General features: G+C 37.2%; 1 pseudogene; it reads left to right on the top strand.

The window, feature by feature from the left end:
- The first annotated feature begins 1,702 nt into the window (after nt 1-1,702).
- LOC149209836 (putative cellulose synthase A catalytic subunit 1 [UDP-forming]) lies at nt 1,703-19,491 on the top strand (annotated as a pseudogene).
- Nucleotides 19,492-19,951: the final 460 nt, after the last annotated feature.

Below are 19,951 nucleotides of genomic sequence, written 5' to 3' on the forward strand. Positions count from 1 at the left end.
GATCGGTAACTCGTTGGTGTGATCTAGGCTAGCCCTAGGATTAAACCTTCCAACTGCCACTATACCACTAAGAGTATATCCGATCTGCCTATAAGACAAATATACAAAGAATATATGACTTAGCAAGAGTTGGGACGTCTCATATTGACCACAAAAATAGTGACTCTATGGGGCCGCCTATTCCTCTAACCTCATCACAACATGCTTAACATGTCATTTCAAGGAATTGAACTTAGGTGGAGAGGGAGTTAATGTCCCGTCTTAACCACTCGGTTAACCTTGAGGGTTAACTCAATTGGTTGAGTCCTTATTCTATTGTCTTACAATTGGCACTAGCTCACTTAGTTAAACATTACTTTATTTAGGAAGGGGTCTTGATTTCAAATCTCTTTGTCTCCTAGTAGAACGACCTAGTAATTGGCACACTGGGATGTTATCCTCTCCACCCATTTTGCTAATGAATTTATAATGACATTTTATATGCCATTCGAATGTGTTGGTTAGGGTTGTGACTTAAAAATAAAGAACTATTATAATTGTTTTAATAATGGAGTTTTATAATTTTTTTATATTAATTAAGATTTTTGATATAAATTTACAAAGATATTTTATATTCAATGCCAATGTGTTGGCTAGGGTTGTAACCTAAAACGAGATTATGATAAGTGTTTTTAGCATGGGTTTTTGACTTATTAATAGGGTTTTATGTAAATTTGACATATTAATGATCATTATGGTCTAAAATAAAGAAGATAATGTGTATATCCTTAAAACTTTTAATACACAAGTAGACTGTGCTAACTAAAATTACAACCTAAAATTAATGGGATAAGGTGTTCACAACTTTACAAGAAGGTTGTACATGCAAATATAAAACATTAGTTAGGGCTATGAGCTAAACTCGAAAATGTGTTTGCCAATAAATATCCAATACAAATATGAGATGTTTGGTAAAAACATAATTGAAAATATGAAAGGTTTAGTAAAAACATGATTGAAAAGAGAAAATTAAAGTATGGTTTGTTTTTGAAAAATATCAAATATATAATTATCACATACTAATCAAAATTCAAATACAAACATGACATGTTTCGTAAAAGCATGATTGAAAGTATGACATGTTTCGTAAAAGCATGACCTTTTTTTTCCTATTTTTTTATGTATAATTATCCCATATTAATCAAAATTATGATTTAGTTCATAAAATTCAAATGAGTTAACTTTTCATATATTAACTATAATCATAATTTAGAATAAAAATTAAAACATATATTTTTATATTTTTAATATTTTATTATGGTAATTTAACAAGTTTACTAATATATAATTTTTCTTAAAACACGTAAATTAAAGCTATAATTAATCTCAATAATCATATATAAAATCATTAATGAGCTAGATTTGCAGACCCGCGAGCGAAGAGCCTAAATTTTATGGGTTTTTTAATTGTTTTTCTAATTCACGAGAAGCGTCAAACATATTTTTGGTTCATTTTATGAAGTGGTATTAGGAATAGAAGGGGTCTAAGGGTTATGCATAGTTTGGTGTAGAGTTGTTGAGCGCAATGTGGATATGGGTTCTGCCCACCACTGCAATTTTTTTTATTTTTTTGAAACATTGCCTGAGATTGCATAAAACAAAAGCATTGAGATTTCATAAAACAAAAGCATTCAGATCGGGAGATTAACCTGAGAGTCACACTATGGAGGCTAGCACTGGTATGATTGCAGGTTCTCACAAGAGGAATGAGTTGGTTTTGATTCGCCACGATGCAGAGATTGGTGTAAGTTTCTAGAATTTATCTTTTTTCTCTTTTGGATCTAGAATTTGGGCTTGTATCCTTTTGGATTTGCATAAGGAATTAAGCTTAGATTGTTAATAGATGTGGGATTCCTGTGATTTCTTTTACTTTTAAATATCTGAGCAATGGGAAGCTTAGTAGAACAACATTAACCCCCCTGCTGCTTCTGTAGAGTTTGAGGTTCCTCCACCGTTTTGGAACATATCTCGCCACGGTTTCTGGTTTTTAGTTTAGATATTAACCAGAGGTAATGCTAGATGGAAAATTTTGGACCTGGATCTGAAAATATATTATCTTAGGACGGTTCATTTTAGTTTTATCAAAGTACCAACATATATTTTCAGTTGAAAACAGTCCTAAATTATAGCTTGTTCTAGAGAACCCCTGATAGGGATTCGGCTTGGGAGTGCAATTGAGAAATGAGATTGTGTTGATTTTTGGCCCGATAATACCTTAGAAAAATTATGGCAGTTGGGTTCCCAAAAGTGCAAGCTAAACTGAGCTCGGACTTAAAACAGAATCAAAATAAACACAATAAGCTGACCGTGCAATTTAATGAGAATGGAACCATTATCATGAGCACACGAGACAACTCAATCAACCTTCTCTTTTGGTATTCAATAATAATGCTAATACGATGCAAGGTTGCAGGATTTACAGACTCAGATCCCATGACTTAAAGATTAATGAATGGTTGACTAGGTCAAACCCTAACATGATCCTATATTAGGCTATCAATGGTCTCCCTGATTCAGCAGAGTAGCGCAAAGAAGAGTGGCCCAAGTTGTAGATTTGATTTTTCAACTTAAGTTTGTTTAGTTTGAGTAATTGAGACTAGGTGTTTATTGGTGTGTAGGCAAAGCCTCTAAAGCACTTGAGTAGCCAAGTATGCCAGATCTATGGAGATAATGTTGGTGTGACAACAAATGGGTTGCTCTTTGTCACGTGTAATGAGTGTGGATTCCCAGTTTGTAGGCCTTGCTATGAATATGAGAGTAAGGATGGAAACCAGTATTATCCTCAATGAAAGACCAAATACAAGAGACACAAAGGTCAACATATATATTTTTGTTTTTTTTTTGTTTTGGTGTTTAGCAAGTCATTGTTGGAAATAATACTGAGAGGAGGGTGAATCAGTATTATCTAGCAATTTAACAAATCTTCTTTATTTGATCTTTTGAATTATTCTTGCATATCAGTACCATAAAATAATGAGCATGAACAAAGAAAATAGACAGCCACACCAAAGAACACAAGATGTAAGGTGGAAACCCAATGTGGGAGAAAACCACCTGCTGCAATATGTCTCTATCTTCTTTCAATTTAGAAATTCTTTTACAATGATTTTGTACTGGTGCAGTCCTTTACCAGTACGCAGGCTGCAACCTGCAGAGAGCTACAACTCTCTCATTTTCCAGTCTCTCCTGGAAGGGAGCTACAACCCCCTACTTCTTTTCATGAAGAATCAAATGATCAACAAGTATACAACAGTTACAGTCCACTACAGTTATCAGATCAGTAATCACAGAACTAACCCAGAACACCTTATGAACAGAAAAATATAGTCAACAGATCATCTTAAGTCAGGGACGCAATTTTTTCTTTCTGTGGCCGGCGACTGGACGCAGTTTACCTTCTCCTGCTCTGCGTGCCGACGCACTGTTCCTTTAAACTGCTCTGCGTACCGTCGCACCCAACAATACTATCGCGCCACGTCTTTTGCTTCAGAGACGCATCCAATAATACTATCGCGCCGCGTCTTTCGCTTCAGAGACGCACTTGAGCCCTTACTGTACTGCGTCTCGGCGCACTTTCCCTTCACTGAACCTGCGTCCCTTTAGATATAAAAGATATGAAGACTTCAGAACTAGCCCAAACAGTCAGATCTGCAGATCTGATCATGCGCCATAGAGATCACAGTCCATTAGAAGATTCACCCTCATAGATCTGGACTAGATCTCACCAAAAGATATCCAACCAAAGACGATAATAAATCCAAATGAACTCCTTTGCTTTATATAGGCAAGCTCCTCCCCAAAACATGGAACAATACCACGAGCCGACACCATAGAAACACAAAACCGTCGGCTAGATACCACACAAGAAACCCCCACGTGCTTTTTCTGTCTTGAAATGTGTGTACTGGGTGGACGCACCCCCTGAACGGCCGGCCGGCGTCCCTGGACGCGGTTTCTGCATGGTATACCTGCGGGGGCGCACTTTCTGAACCTATTGCCTGCGTCCTTCTTAATTTTTATCAAACTGAGAGCCTTACCACTGGAGTTGCCATCAAGTACAACATCTGTAACATACAGTCATACCAGAAAACATAATGCCAACAATCTCCCCCTTTGGACTTGATGGCAACCTCACAAACTTCAGCTTCATTCTCCCCCTTTGACATCAAGAACAAAGGGTATGCTCCCCCTAAGCACATGCTCCCCCTGAATATGAACCGGATCTGTAGCAACGCACCACCATGAAAGATATAGAGACATATTGCAGCTATTTCCAAGATCTCCTTCTCCATAATGCCAACAATGCATTATGTGCTCCCCCTGAGCCTGTACCACCAAGGATCAACAAGATGATGCATCAACAACCCCCAGCTTTTGCCTGAGGTATTCAAACGTGTCCCTGGGCAATGGTTTGGTAAAAATATCAGCAACTTGTTCCTTGGAAGGAACATACTCCAACTGGACTTTTTGTTCAAGCACTTGTTCCCGGAGAAAATGGTACTTGATTGGTATGTGCTTGGTTTTTGAATGCATGACCGGATTCTTTGAGATGCTGATTGCACTTGTGTTATCACATAAGATGGGGATAGGTGGTGTACAAGTGATTTGAAAATCCTGCAAAGTCTGCATCATCCAAAGGAGTTGAGTGCAACAAGATGCAGCAGCAACATATTCCGCTTCAGCTGTAGACAAGGCAATCGAACTCTGTTTCTTGCTGAACCAAGATACCAGTCTGGAACCCATAAAGAACGCACCACCACTTGCGCTTTTCCTGTCATCCACGCTTCCGGCCCAATCTGCATCTGTATAAGCATGAAGAGTAAGATCTGTATCTCTAGGATACCATAAGCCATAATTTTGAGTCCCTTGAAGATATTTGAAAATTCTCTTTACTGCCTGAAGATGAGTCTCCTTCAGATTTGCCTGAAATCTTCCAACTATTCCAACTGCATGCATGATGTCTGGTCGGGTACCTGTCAAATATAGTAAACTTCCAATCATAGATCTGTAGGTTGGTTGATGTACTGCTGCAGATTCATCATTTGCACTGGGACTACATCCTGTGACCATGGGTGTACATACAGGTTTTGCATCTTCCATGCCATATTTCTTCAAAATCTGCTTGAGATATTTGGTTTGAGATAAAGAGATTCCTCCTTCCTTTTGTTGGATTTGCAAACCAAGGAAATATGTCAGTTCTCCTAGCAAGGACATTTCAAATTCTTTCTGCATGACCGAGGCAAAGCTTTGACTCATAGCTTCTTCATTGCTCCCAAAAATAATGTCATCTACATACACAACAAGTATTAGCAATTTGTCATTTTCAACTTTTATATACAGATTGCTATCTGCTGAACCTTTTGAGAAACCTTGTTGATGAAGATATTTGTCCAACCGGTAGTACCAAGCCCTTGGAGCTTGTTTGAGACCATAGAGAGCCTTTTTCAATCGGCATACAAGATTTGGATCATTTCCAAGAATGAACCCATCTAGTTGTTCAATGTACACTTCTTCTTCCAAATCTCCATTCAGAAAGGCTGATTTCACGTCCATTTGAAATACTTTGAAGTTTTGAAAACTTGAGAGAGCAAGGAACATTCGGATGGCCTCAAGTCTTGCAACAGGAGCAAAAGTTTCTTCAAAGTCTATTCCTTCTTGCTGCGCATACCCTTTACAAACAAGTTTGGCTTTGTTTCTAATTACTTCTCCATTTTCATTCAATTTATTTTTGAAGACCCATTTTGTTCCGATAACATTCTTATCCTTTGGTCTAGGAACCAGCTCCCAAGTGTTGTTCTTTTCGATTTGCTCAAGTTCTTCATCCATTGCTTTCACCCAACATTCATCTTTGCATGCTTCTTTCACATTTTGTGGTTCAGTAGAGGAGAGTAATGCCAAATAGCTTGAAGCTTCTACAACTGTTCTTCTAGTTCTTATACCTGCTTCTTTCTGTCCCATGATCTGAGATTCTGGATGGTTTTTCTGAACATATCTGGATGGAGTCTTTTCTTCTATTCTTGTTCGTTCTTCTGCGTCTTCGTGAGGTTCTTCTTGAGATTCTTCTTGAGGTTCTTCTTCTTCATCATTCTGTCTTTGAGGGTAGCTTTCATCTTCTTCGATGTCTTCACGATGTATTTGCCTAGGAATGTATCCCTTCTCATCAACCACTACATCAATGCTGTCAACAATTCTGCCAAGTCTTTTATTGTAGAATTTGTATGCTTTGCTATGTGGAGAATAGCCAAGAAGAATGCCTTCATCTGCTCTAGGATCAAGTTTGCCAAGCTGCTCCTCAGTATTCTTGATATAGCATTTGCTCCCAAAGATTTTGAAGTGCTTTACCGAAGGATTTTTACCACTCCAGAGCTCATGAGGAGTTTGAGTGTTGTTCAGAATAATAACCGCAGCATGTGCAGCTTCACCCCAGAAAGTTGCGGGAGTTCCTGATTCATCAAGCATAGCACGAGCCATTTGTTGGATTGTTCTGTTCATTCTTTCAACAACTCCATTTTGCTGAGGAGTTCTAGCTGTAGAGAATTCTCTCCTTATCCCATGTTCATCACAGAAATCGAAAAATTCATTTGAAGTAAATTCCCCACCTCTGTCGGATCTAAGGCACTTAATTTTGTGACCTGATTCATTTTCAACCAAGGCTTTGAAGGATTTGAATTTTTCGAATGCTTCATCTTTGTGCTTCATAAGTCCTAACCAAACAAACCTGGAGAAATCGTCAATAAATAATATCAAGTATTCCTCTCCTCTAGGTGTTCTTTTCCTGAATGGTCCACATACATCTGTATGTACTAGCTCAAGAGGCATGCTAGCTGATCCTTCTTTCTCTGGAAAGTTAGTCCTGGTTTGTTTTCCAAACTGACATGATCTGCATATGGTGTTGTCAGGAATTTTGATATCTGGAAGATCGCGAACTGCCTGATATTTGCATGCTTTCCTTATTTGTGAGAAGCTTAGATGTCCCAACCTTCGATGCCATAACCAGTGCTCTTCATCCTTGCTTAGATAGCATTGTTGTTGTCCTTCTTCAAATATGTATAGATTATTTGGAGTTCTTTTCCCTTTGAGAACTGTTTTACCTGTATCAAGATCACGAACAAGACATCCATTTGATCTGAATATAACCTCGGTTCTTTGATCACACATCTGGCTGACACTTAGTAGATTATGCTTCAATCCATCAACAAACAAAACATTTCCAGCCTTAACATCTTCTTTTAAAGGAGCAATACCTTTTCCTTTTATAGTTGCAGGAGTATCATTTCCAAAAGAGACTTTCTTTCCCTTTTCTAAAATAGAATAAGACTCAAGTTTTTCTTTATCACCTGTCATATGCTTCGAACATCCACTGTCAATGTACCATAGATTTTCCTGTCCTTCTACATAAAATGCTATCCCACATATTTCTGTTTGAGGTTCCTTTATTCTCCATGTTTTGGTGCCTGAGGCTTGTTCCTTTTTCTGCTCTTGTTCCTTTCTTTCCTGAAACCTGCTTCTGCATTCAAAGTCTTCATGACCAAAATTATTGCAAATAGAACATTCAACTTCATTTTCAAGAGCCGAAAAGCTGTTATAGGTCTTTTTTGTAATCCCTGTCATACTTCTTTGTTTTTGAGCTTCCCTAGTCATGATTGTTTTATACGCAACACATTGAGCTGCTTTGTGACCAAAGTTATGGCAAGAAAAGCATTGTCCATTGAAGAAGCTTCTGCGGTTATTGAATCTACCAGCCAACTGATTGTAATTTCTATTTTCATCTATTCTTGAACCAAACTGGGAAGATTTTACCTGTGGCTGGTTGTGGCTTTTGTTCACCCTTAAGCTGGATTGCCCCTGATAGTTTCTGTTTGAAGTTTGTCCCTGCTTTACCTGATGATCTTCATTGTGCTTTTGCTCATTTCTTCTTGCTGCATCAAGATAACTTTTTGAAGTGGATGCTTGAGAAGTTTCTCCATTATAGCCCAGACCTGTCTTATTTAGAGGAGACCGCTGCACATTGATAATCTCATCCAAGGTTTCAGATCCTTTGACGAACTTGAGATTAATAGCTTTTGTTTTCTCAATTTCTTTTCTAAGACCAACAATTTCACCCTCTAATTTTTCAAGATGTTTTTCCTTTTCATCAATTTGAAATTGTAGAGTATCAATGATCATGTTCTTTTCTTCTATACATCTCTTGAGTCTAGTAATTTCATCATAAAGGTTATCCACATCTACAGCATCCTCATAATCATCATCTTCAAATGCCATTAACAACCTATATTTATTACCTTGTTCATCTTCATCACTGTTTGATAAGCCATCACTATCTTCATGGGTGTAGTAGCTTTTCTTATTTGCACTTTGTTTCTTGTTCCATCTAGCTGGTTCCTTTCCTTTATCCTTATAAGGACATTTTGCAGCATAATGACCTACTCTTCTACAAGCAAAACATTTGAAAGGTAGCTTACCTCTGAACCTTCCAGAACTCCTTTGAAGATTTCTGACAAAATTTGATTCTTCTTCCTCTTCTTCTGGAACATGGCTTGCTTCATAGTGATCTTCTTTGCCTGATGCCTTAAAAGAAGCCTCCCTTCTGTCTGATGGACCTCCCTTTCTCATTTCATAAGCAGTTAGAATTCCATGTAGCTAAGACATAGTGAGAACACGGAGATTTTCTTTTTCTTCTATTGCAGATACTTTAGATTCAAACTTGGGGGATAATGATCTTAGAATCTTTTGAACTACTATAGGCTCTTTTATTTCTTCACCCAAATTTTTCATACAATTAACAATCTCATCTACCCGAAGAAAATAATTAGCCACACTTTCATCATTATACATCTTGAGAGTCTCATATTGAATCCTGAGAGTTTGAAGTTTAGCTTGTTTTACCTGTTCATCTCCTTCATAGCTCGTGATCATTTTGTCCCATATTTCTTTTGCTGATTTGAAGTGCATTACCTTCATGAATTCTGTTTGGGATATACTTCCTAATAGAGTACTGACTGCTCTTGCATTTGTTTCATACTTCTTTTTCTCAGCTGGATCTGTAGGAGTAGCTGAAGGAAAAGCATAGCCTGTTTCTACAATGTCCCAAACTTCTGTACCAAGAGATTGAAGATATGCAGTAACTCTTACCTTCCAATAATTGAAGTTTGTCCCATCAAAAACCGGTGGCCTGATTGATGCTTCTCTCTCGTATTTGCTCATGATGAACGATCTACCTTCAAGCGATCAAGCTTTTCTGAAGGACCTGCTCTGATACCAATTGTTGGAAATAATACTGAGAGGGGGGGTGAATCAGTATTATCTAGCAATTTAACAAATCTTCTTTATTTGATCTTTTGAATTATTCTTGCATATCAGTACCATAAAATAATGAGCATGAACAAAGAAAATAGACAGCCACACCAAAGAACACAAGATGTAAGGTGGAAACCCATTGTGGGAGAAAACCACCTGCTGCAATATGTCTCTATCTTCTTTCAATTTAGAAATTCTTTTACAATGATTTTGTACTGGTGCAGTCCTTTACCAGTACGCAGGCTGCAACCTGCAGAGAGCTACAACTCTCTCGTTTTCCAGTCTCTCCTGGAAGGGAGCTACAACCCCCTACTTCTTTTCATGAAGAATCAAATGATCAACAAGTATACAATAGTTACAGTCCACTACAGTTATCAGATCAGTAATCACAGAACTAACCCAGAACACCTTATGAACATAAAAATATAGTCAACAGATCATCTTAAGTCAGGGACGCAATTTTCCTTTCTGTGGCCTGCGAATGGACGCAGTTTACCTTCTGCTGCTCTGCGTGCCGACGCAATGTTCCTTTAAACTGCTCTGCGTACCGTCGCACCCAACAATACTATCGCGCCGCGTCTTTTGCTTCAGAGACGCATCCAATAATACTATCGCGCCGCGTCTTTCGCTTCAGAGACGCACTTGAGCCCTTACTGTACTGCGTCTCGGCGCACTTTCCCTTCACTGAACCTGCGTCCCTTTAGATATAAAAGATATGAAGACTTCAGAACTAGCCCAAACAGTCAGATCTGCAGATCTGATCATGCGCCATAGAGATCACAGTCCATTAGAAGATTCGCCCTCATAGATCTGGACTAGATCTCACCAAAATATATTCAACCAAAGACGATAATAAATCCAAATGAACTCCTTTGCTTTATATAGGCAAGCTCCTCCCCAAAACATGGAACAATACCACGAGCCGACACCATAGAAACACAAAACCGTCGGCTAGATACCACACAAGAAACCCCCACGTGCTTTTTCTGTCTTGAAATGTGTGTACTGGGTGGACGCACCCCCTGAACGGCCGGCCGGCGTCCCTGGACGCGGTTTCTGCATGGTATACCTGCGGGGGCGCACTTTCTGAACCTATTGCCTGCGTCCTTCTTAATTTTTATCAAACTGAGAGCCTTACCACTGGAGTTGCCATCAAGTACAACATTTGTAACATACAGTCATACCAGAAAACATAATGCCAACAGTCATGGTAGCCCCACATTGCACAAAGGATATACTGCACAAATGATGGTGGCATTTTTGCAGATCTAGATTATGGGCATTTTAGTCCAGTTGGTTGTCTGCTTAGCAGCGTCTGGGTAGTAACTAATAGTTGTATTTAATATTGGGTGTTTTTCCATAGGGATTCCAAGAGTGGAAGGTGATGAGGAAGAAGACGATGTTGATGATTTGGAGAATGAGTTCAATTACACTCGTGGTGGAAGAGATGACAGGCAACAAAGGGCAGAAGCGATGATGCAGTGGCAGATGCATGGGCAAGGGGAGGAGATTGATTTAGTTACCTCTTCGAGGTGGATCCTCAGACTCCAATTCCTCTTCTCACAAATGGTCAACTGGTATAGTGTCTAATAACTTCTGAGAAAATTGCACTGTCATTCTCCTTTAGCTACATCTGCGGTTGGAATTGGGACCTGAAATGTGACTGTATGGGCTACTATTTACAATCAATTTAGCTTGTATGGATTTAATTGTAATTGTAATTGTAATGCATTTTGGTAGGTTTCTAGGGAGTTTCAAGATGTCTCCCCCGAGCATGTGCAAGTCATTTGTGACAAATATCTATTGCAATGTTCTGGCTTTGGCTTCCATGGTTGACTCATTAAGGAAAATTCTTGTATATTAATAGTCATTTAAATTGTTGTGTTAAATCGTTGCTCAGTGAAATCTACGCATGCTCTTGCTTCCTTGGCCTTTATCGCAATTTAGCTACATCTTGTGATTAATATTGTGGATAGCAAGAAATTATGTTAAAACTTCAAATGCCCTTATGGTGATTGCTGGAAGTTTGTGGTTAGACTAGTAACCATTTGGTATTAGGCTTTCTATATTTTATTTAAAGTTTACTTTCGTATGAAGTTGATTATGTAATATCTGTGACAGAGATATATGGCAATATTTTCACTTTGGTTTTTATGGTTCTCTCAATAAGGAAAATGGTTATAAAGTAATCATCCTTTTTAATGTTTGTTTTAAATAGTTTTGCTTCATTCTTTGCATAGATCTTTGCAGCAGCAACACAACTTTGAAAAAAATTTCAAGCATGGATTGCTTGAATTTGTTTATAGCTCAATTTTATTTTCTATGTTATTTGACCTTTCAACTCAACTCACTTGACTTAATCTCATCCCATCCAATCATTTTCAATGCATCTTAGTTTTCTTTTTGCTTTGCCAAAAGCCTTAGCCTAATAAATTTAGGCATGGGACTCTATGTTGAACTAAAATAGTCATTGACCACTTGAAATTACTATTAGATGAGGTGGAGTCACTTTTGAGTCTTTTTCACAGATTTTCCATCTGACAATTATTTCAAATCTGCTAGTGGCAGCCTTTTCAAAATTGTTGCCATAAGCCTAGTTTTCTTTGCATTATTTTAGACTCGATTATCCAGCAGGCATAAATGAATGTTTATCTCATAGTGTCGACTTCTTTCAATAATATTGATATGGTGACACCCATTAATAAAAAATAGGGGTAATAGCTTTTCAGATGGGCCATTATTAGTTATAAATCAAAGCATGGTCGATAATGGTCTGGTTGGGCATGAGTATCGACACTACACAGATGACTAAATTCAAATTCATTAGTATCATAGGATCTTATAGGCTATGTCATGACCAAAATTCCAAAAACTTATTTTTATGTGCTTTAGATTAATTATTTTATGTTTTGATTTTTAATTTTGGTTATAAGATTATGGTTATGGTTAAGGTTGTAATTTTTTATTATTTAAAATTTGTTTTTGAATGGGAAAATGGATTCAATACTGAGTTTATGACACACTTTCCATCTGGGGAGTTTCAAGATGTCTCCCCCAAGCATGTGCAAGTCACTGGTAGTGGAGATGGAAAGCGTGTTCACTCGGTCCCCTATGCTGATCCCAATCAACCAGGTATTTGAATTATTTATGTAATATCAGTGAGCTTTGCTAATTATAGGATTGAATATTAAACCAAATAAATAACAACATAGTCTTGAACTGGTCTTGGGATTTCACTAGACAACTATGTTCATTTGGGGTTTGAACTGATTTACTTGAAAAATCCCATCAAATTGGATCAATAGATTTCAGCTGCGACCAAGAATTTGAATAAATAAAATTATTAATTGACCAGAGTGATGTAAAAGAGAAGAATCCAGTTTTAGATGTTTGTCTGCATATTAATTACTTGCTTCTTAAGTAATGAAATATATGGTGTGGAAGAGAAGTTTCGAGTTTCAATATATATTTGCAAATTGATAATCCACTTCTTGCTGATACAGATGATGGAGATGAATCGCATGACTTCAACATTGCTAAAGAAACTGTCGATGAAGAGAAGATTGAAGATTCCATTGCAGGTATGCAAAATGGCCATGTGCTAGTAAAGTATTAAACTGATGAGAATTGGTTAGTTTGCAAAATAACAAGTTTCTTTTTAAAGATGAACCAAACAATAATGAAGAATGTGAGTGGACTTTATCTTACTTCTCAAATCTCATAAAGCTGAATCAATGGATTTCAGCAACAACCAAGAATTTGAATGAACATGATTGTTAATGCAGGTAATTGGAATGAGGGTGATCGATCTGAACTTCTCCGTGAGAAACAAGCTCTGGAAATTTTACCACAACAGGCATCATCCAGTGAAGTTCAAGATGGTGAAGAATGCACCATACAATACATTTCAGCTACTTTTGTTCAGGAAAATCCCATCTCACTTGTTAATAATGAAACTCATGAGTATGGGTTTAAGAATTCAGAAGCAATTGAAAGATATCAAGATCATGTAGTTGAAAAAGAAGAGCAAATTGAACAGGTTTCCAAAAGTGAAACTCACGATGATGAAGAATGAAGATCACATAAGAATTATAACAGTAGCCAAAATGATGGTTGTCCCATGTTGTTTGATGCAATTTCTTTGAAAGTTGGAGATCATCAACTGATTCATTCATCATACGATGAACCTCAAGAAGCTTATGAGAATATTCGAGTTTCAGATGCTGGTCTACAACCTCATAACTCAGCTATTGAGGATGATGTTCATGAAGACAAATTTCATTATTCAGACAATGAAAAATAGTTTTATGGCCTTGATGAATTGTATGGTTCTTACCTCTGATGTAATGACTCTTGTACTCTTTTATACAAGCCCAAACCTACAGACACTAATGACATGTTTCTTTGTTTAGGAACAGATGACGTTGTACTAGAAAAACTCCTAGAGAGTCTTACAAAAGAGGCATGTAAGCAAGAAATGCCCCAGTTAAATACTCCATTGAAGACCCCTAAGGTTACTGATGAATATAATACATCTCCCTATTTAGTCACTTTGTTTGGACTAGAATGTAATACTGCGTCCAAAAAGCCAGAGCTTGGAAACTATGACGTGGAAAAGAAGATTCCAATTTCAAATGTAGATTTGGCAAATAGTCCACTACTAGGAGACATATATAATGAAGATGAATCACATGAGTTGGACATTGCTAAAGAAACTGTCGATGAAGAGCAGATTGTGGATTTAGTTGGAGGTAAGCAAAAAGGTAATTTGTTAGTAGAGGATCAAGTTCTAGAAGGTCTAGTGTAGCAGGCATCAAATAGTGAAGCTCAAGCCGATGAAAAATGCAGTAAAGAGTATCTTCAGGAAAGTCCCATATCACTTGTTAATGATGAAGGTTTAGAGGATGAATTGGATGATTCAAAAACCACTTAATGGTATCAAGTCTTTGTAGTTGAAAAAGAGGAGAAAATTGAACAATTTTCCAAGAGTGAAACTCAAAATGCTCAAGAAACTATATCTCCTAAGAACTACAATGAGGAAGCTCAAGAGGCTGTGAAGGATGAAACTCATGAAATCAAGTCTTATTTTTCAGACAAAAGCAGAGTGTGTTTTGGCCTTGATGAGTTGAATGGTCCTCAAAGGGAGGAAGATGATAGCCAACAACTTTATGAGAATGAAGCTTATGAAGGTGAATCAATGGATTGTGGCAACACTCCAGAATTTAAAAATAAGCTTCAATTTGATGCAGACAATTTGAATAGTGCTCATCAATTCAAACTCATACCAAAGGCTTTGTCGCTAGAAAATCTGTCACAGCTGGCATCATATAGTGAAGGTGAAGAGCCTGGGGAATGCAGTGAAGAGGAGCTTTTAGTTCTAAATGATGTTCAGCAAAGTCACATCTTACTGGTTAATGGTGAAGCTGAAGAAGATAAATTGAGTGATCCAAAAACCAGCAAAAGATTTCATGACTCTGTATATCAAAGAGAGGACCATTATGAACTTGCTTCAATGGATAAAACTCAGGATGTTGAAGAAACCATCTTTCAAAATTAAAATGATGGCTCTCCTGATGCAGTGTGGATGAAAGTGAAAAATCCTAAACAGGTAGATATGTCCAATGAACTTCAAGGAACATATGAGAACATTCAAGGTTCAAAGGATGAAGTGCATCAAGACAACTTTTCAGACAATGGAAATGAGTCTTATAACCTCAATGAGTTGTATGGTTGAACTCCTCAAAAGGAGGAATATGTAGTTGAGAAAATCACCAACAATGTTCAAATTCCCTTAACAGATGGTGATCAAGTGGATCATGGATCTTACAATGTAGTTGTGGAAAAGAATGATGTTGAAGATGAAACATATCAGGAAAGCATTAGTATTGTTGATGGCATAACTGATGCAAGTCCAATTAAAGAAAAATTGTTTGATATGGAAAACCATGAGAAACATGAGGGATTCATTTCCCCTGACAAAATTAAGGCAAAAGAGGACGACGAGAAAGAACAATCTATACAGAACAGAGCTGAAGAGACACAAGAATTCAAAGTCAGAGAAAATATACAACTTGTGAAAGTAGATACAGTGGCCAGCAACCAGGAACCTTCTAACATGGATACTCCATTGAAGATGCCTATGCTTACAAAAGGCCTTGATATATCTTGTTGCTTGAATTGTTTGTTTGGACTGGACTTTAGTGATCCATTAGATTAGACTACTCTTATGGAGAGTAATGATGCATTATTTTGTTCCGGTATTAATGATTCTCTTCCAGAAGATATCTCAGAGATTGTTACAGAAGCTGCTTGCAAGCAGGAAATTTACCAATTGGATAATCCTTTGAAGACCCCTGAGGTTACATAGGAATATAATATAGTTGTGGAAAAGAATGAAGTTGAAGATGGAGCATGCCAGGAAAGCATTTTTATTTTTAATGGCATAACTGATGTAATTCCAATTAGAGAACAATTGTTTGATATGGACAAGAATGGAAAACAAGAGGGATTCATTGACACTACCAAAATTGAGGGAAACAATGGCCAGGAAGCTGGATAGACCAAAAGTTCAATGTTGGAGAAAATATAAAGATTGTGGTGAGCAAGCAAGAACCTTCCAAGTTGGATACTCCATTGAGGATCCCTAAGGTTATGGAGGGATATAATATATCTCCTTATTTAAGCACCTTATTTGGCCTAGACTCCATTATTCCATCTAAAATTTTAGAACTTAGAAAAAGTTACAATATATCCCCTTGTTTAAGTATGATTGAATCTCTTCTAGAAGACAAGGATGTGTGCAATCAGAAACCTTCCCTGGATAAGCCATTGAAGAGGCTTGAACATGCTGAGGGATGAGAATATGATACCCCAGTGAAAAAGCTTAAGCTTATAGAAAATGATGTGATATCAGAGACTAAATATTTATCACCACATGTCCCACTTTGACACCATGTGTTTGTCATGGAGAAAGATGCTATGGTTTTGGAAGGGACAAGGAATTCTGAAACTATTCTCCTCACATAAAATCCTGTAGAATCTAGAGAAGTAGCTGAGGATTCTACTATTTTGGATGACATGAATGTTCCTAGTAAAGGAGATTCAAAAAGCACCAATCTTGTAGATAAAATACTGACTTTGAACAATAGATTGCAAATTTTGCAATTGGATTTACGAGGACAACTACCAGAGTCATTCTATGGTACACCTTCCAGAAGTTTGATGAATTCAAAACGTAATGGAGGCACAGAGAAAACCAGAGATACCATTTATGTTTACAGGCCAAGGCAATCCATATGAAGTGATGAGGCTATGCACAGTTCATTGAAGGAGAGTCATGCTAAGCTGGTGGGACAACTTAGTTTATGGAAGCTACAGAATCTACATAAAGAAAATGAAACAACAACAAAGGATTTTGAAAAGGTAAGCTAAAGTATGTATGAACTTCATATTTTTCAATCTTCTTTATCAAATTCATCTTAAGGAACATAGTACACAGTTGGTGCACTATATGTATGACATTTTTTCATTTTTTCTTTTCAGGAGATAAGTAAACAATTTGTTTCACAAAATTTGTCATCACCTGCATTGGAACAGAGGATGGAATCATTGAACACACCACTGAAGATGCTTGGACATACTGAGGGCCATGATATATCTCCTTGCTTATACACATTATTTGGACCAAAATTTAGTACGCCATGGACAAATCGTGAGATTACAAAAGATAATGATAAGGTTGTTACTAGCACACCATTTGAAAATGCTTTGTAGCTGCCATCAGTGACTGAATCAGGGGGAGTTGACAATTTTTGCAATGAATTGCCATGGTTAGTTTATGTATCCCATGAAAAGAGGCTTGGTTTCCAACACCACAAGAAAGCCAGTGCAATTAATGCATTGGTATATTCCTAGCTATGTACACATCTCTCTTTTTCTGTTCATTTCCTCGTATGAAATTCATTAGTTATTATGCCAACACTGATGATTGTTAACCATTGCTCCACTTAGGTCCAAGTGTCTGTTGTCCTCACAAATGGCCTCTTTCAGTTGAACCTTGATTGTGATCATTATATAAACAACATCAAAGCTACTCGTGAGGCAATGTGTTTTATAATGGATCTAGTTCTTGGGATAAAAACTTGCTATGTATAGTTTTCTCGGAGATCGACATGATTGATATGCTAATCGTAACACTCTATTCTTTGATGTAGTCATTTATCAACACCCAAAATGTTTTCTTATATGCAATTATAAAATTTTCGTATAATTTCACCTTGGCATATTAATTCTGAAATCTTTGCAGATCACCTTGAGAGGTTTCGATGGTATCCAAGGGCCTGTTTATGTGGGTACAGGGTGTTGTTTTAATAGACAAGCACTCTATGGTTATGATCATATTCTCACTGAGAAGGATGTTGAACCAGCATGTTTTCTGAGATGTTTCTGGGGATCTAGAGAGAAGAGCAGAAAATCAAACAAAAGGTATGATGACAATAAGAAGGGAAGTAAGCGAACTGAATCTACTATACCCATCTTTAGTTTGGAAGACATAGAAGAGGGTGTTGAAGGTGAGTCCATGTCCAAACTAGTGATTTGTTTTTTTTGGCAACTCATTTACCCTTAAACATTGTTTGCCCTCACCCTTCTTTGAAATTGCGTATTGCAGGATTTGATGATGAGAAATCATTGTGCATGTCCCAAAGGAGCTTATAGAAAATATTTGGTCAATCACTAGTGTTTATTCAATCTAACCTCGTGGAAAATGGTGGTTTTCCACAATCTGTGAATCCTGCTTCTTCATTAAAAGAAGCCATTCATGTTATCAGCTATGGATATGAAGACAAGTCAGAATGGGGAAAAGAGGTATGAGTAGAGGTGAATCTTCATCTATTTGATGATGTTGTGGATTTTTTTTAGTTCGTTGAATTAGTTTTTTCCATAGTGAATTCGTATAAACATTTTTTCTGAATGTGCATAAATTCTCTTCAGAATAAGGCAAAATTTTGTTTAGGCAACCAACCACTAGGAAATTGTTCTTGAAGCAAAGATCTAATATGAATGGGTTCTCATATTTTGTGCAGATTGGGTGGATTTATGGTTTTGTCACAGAAGATATTTTGACTGGGTTTAAAATGCATGCTTCAGGCTAGATTTCAATATACTGCATGCTTGCACATCCTGCATTCAAGGGAGCTACACCAGTCAATCTTTCAGGTCATTTGAATCAAGTGTTCTGATTGGCCCTAGGTTCTGTTGAAATTTTACCAAGCAAGCATTGTCCAATTTGGTATGGCTACACCAATTGCAGAGGCTGGCATACATCGATACCATAGTTTATCCTCTCACATCCCTCCCACTGGTTGCATATTGTACCCTGCCAGCTGTTTGTCTTCTTGTAGGGAAGTTTATCATTCTCGAGGTAAGATTGTCAACCCTTACTGACCTTAATCTGGTCAAGCTTTACTCACCTCTAATACAACCTGTCTTTTAGATTTTTTTTGGTTTTTTTTCTCATACAATGCTTCACATTTTTCCCCTATTTTTTATATTTATTTTGATCTGCAAATTAGCAAATTTGCAAGTGTGTTCTTCATATTATATTCTATTTCCATTTTTACAACTGTTATTCTAGAGCTATGTTGGAGTACAGTTGGCATCGATGAATGGTGGAGGAGTGAGCAATTTTGGGTTATTGGAGGTGTATGAGCACATTTGTTTTCCAGCTTTCAAGGGTTACTAAAATTTCTTGCGGGGATTGACACAAACTTTACTGTCACATCAATGTCTTCAAATGAAGATGGTGAATTTGCTGAGAGTTATGTTTTCAAGTGGACCAGTATTCTCATCCCTACAACTACTTTGCTTGTGGTAAATGTTGTTGGTGTAGTAGTAGGTGTTTCCCAAGCTATTAATAGTGGTTATCAATCTTGGGCTCCATTGCTTGGAAAACTCTTTTTCTCTCTGTGGGTGATTGTTCATCTTTATCCATTCCACAAGGGATTAATGGGTCGGCAGAACCGGACACCAACAATAGTTATTGTTTGGTCAGTTCTTCTTGCGTCCAGATTCTCCCTGCTTTGGGTGAGGATAGATCCTTTCATAACAAACAAAAGATCATCATCAAACACACAACAATGTGGTGTAAATTTCTAAAATACCTATTAGTGTTCAGTAGAAACAAATAAGGAGGAACTAAAAAAACATCCGAGGGCCAAGAATATCTCAAATTCATTTGTATCATCTGTAGATAATAATATTCGAGAGGGAGGGGCTTTAAGGATATTGATTTCTAGCTGGTTCCAGCATAGGGACTAAACTGTGTACTTTGTCTTTGATTGATAGTTAAGATTGTACGGTGCAATTGATCCTCTATTTCAACCAAGACAACTAAGGTTTACTTGAAGTCATGCTTGTCCCAGAACTGATTTGATGCCACAGAATAGTGGGCAATGGATTATATGGTTTGATATTGAAGAATGTATTTTACAAAATATTTATTCATTTTTAAGTGACATTCCTGTCATGAACAAAATTATGGCATGTCTTAATTGAATATCATGTTTTTTTAAATGTGAAGTGGTCAATATCAAATAATTGTGTCATGTAGGAGCAG

Source organism: Pinus tabuliformis, chromosome 1_2 (assembly GCF_031772625.1).
Source record: "Pinus tabuliformis cultivar Carrire ecotype Pingquan chromosome 1_2, CPIR1, whole genome shotgun sequence".
In the NCBI taxonomy this organism is placed as follows: Eukaryota; Viridiplantae; Streptophyta; class Pinopsida; order Pinales; family Pinaceae; genus Pinus; species Pinus tabuliformis.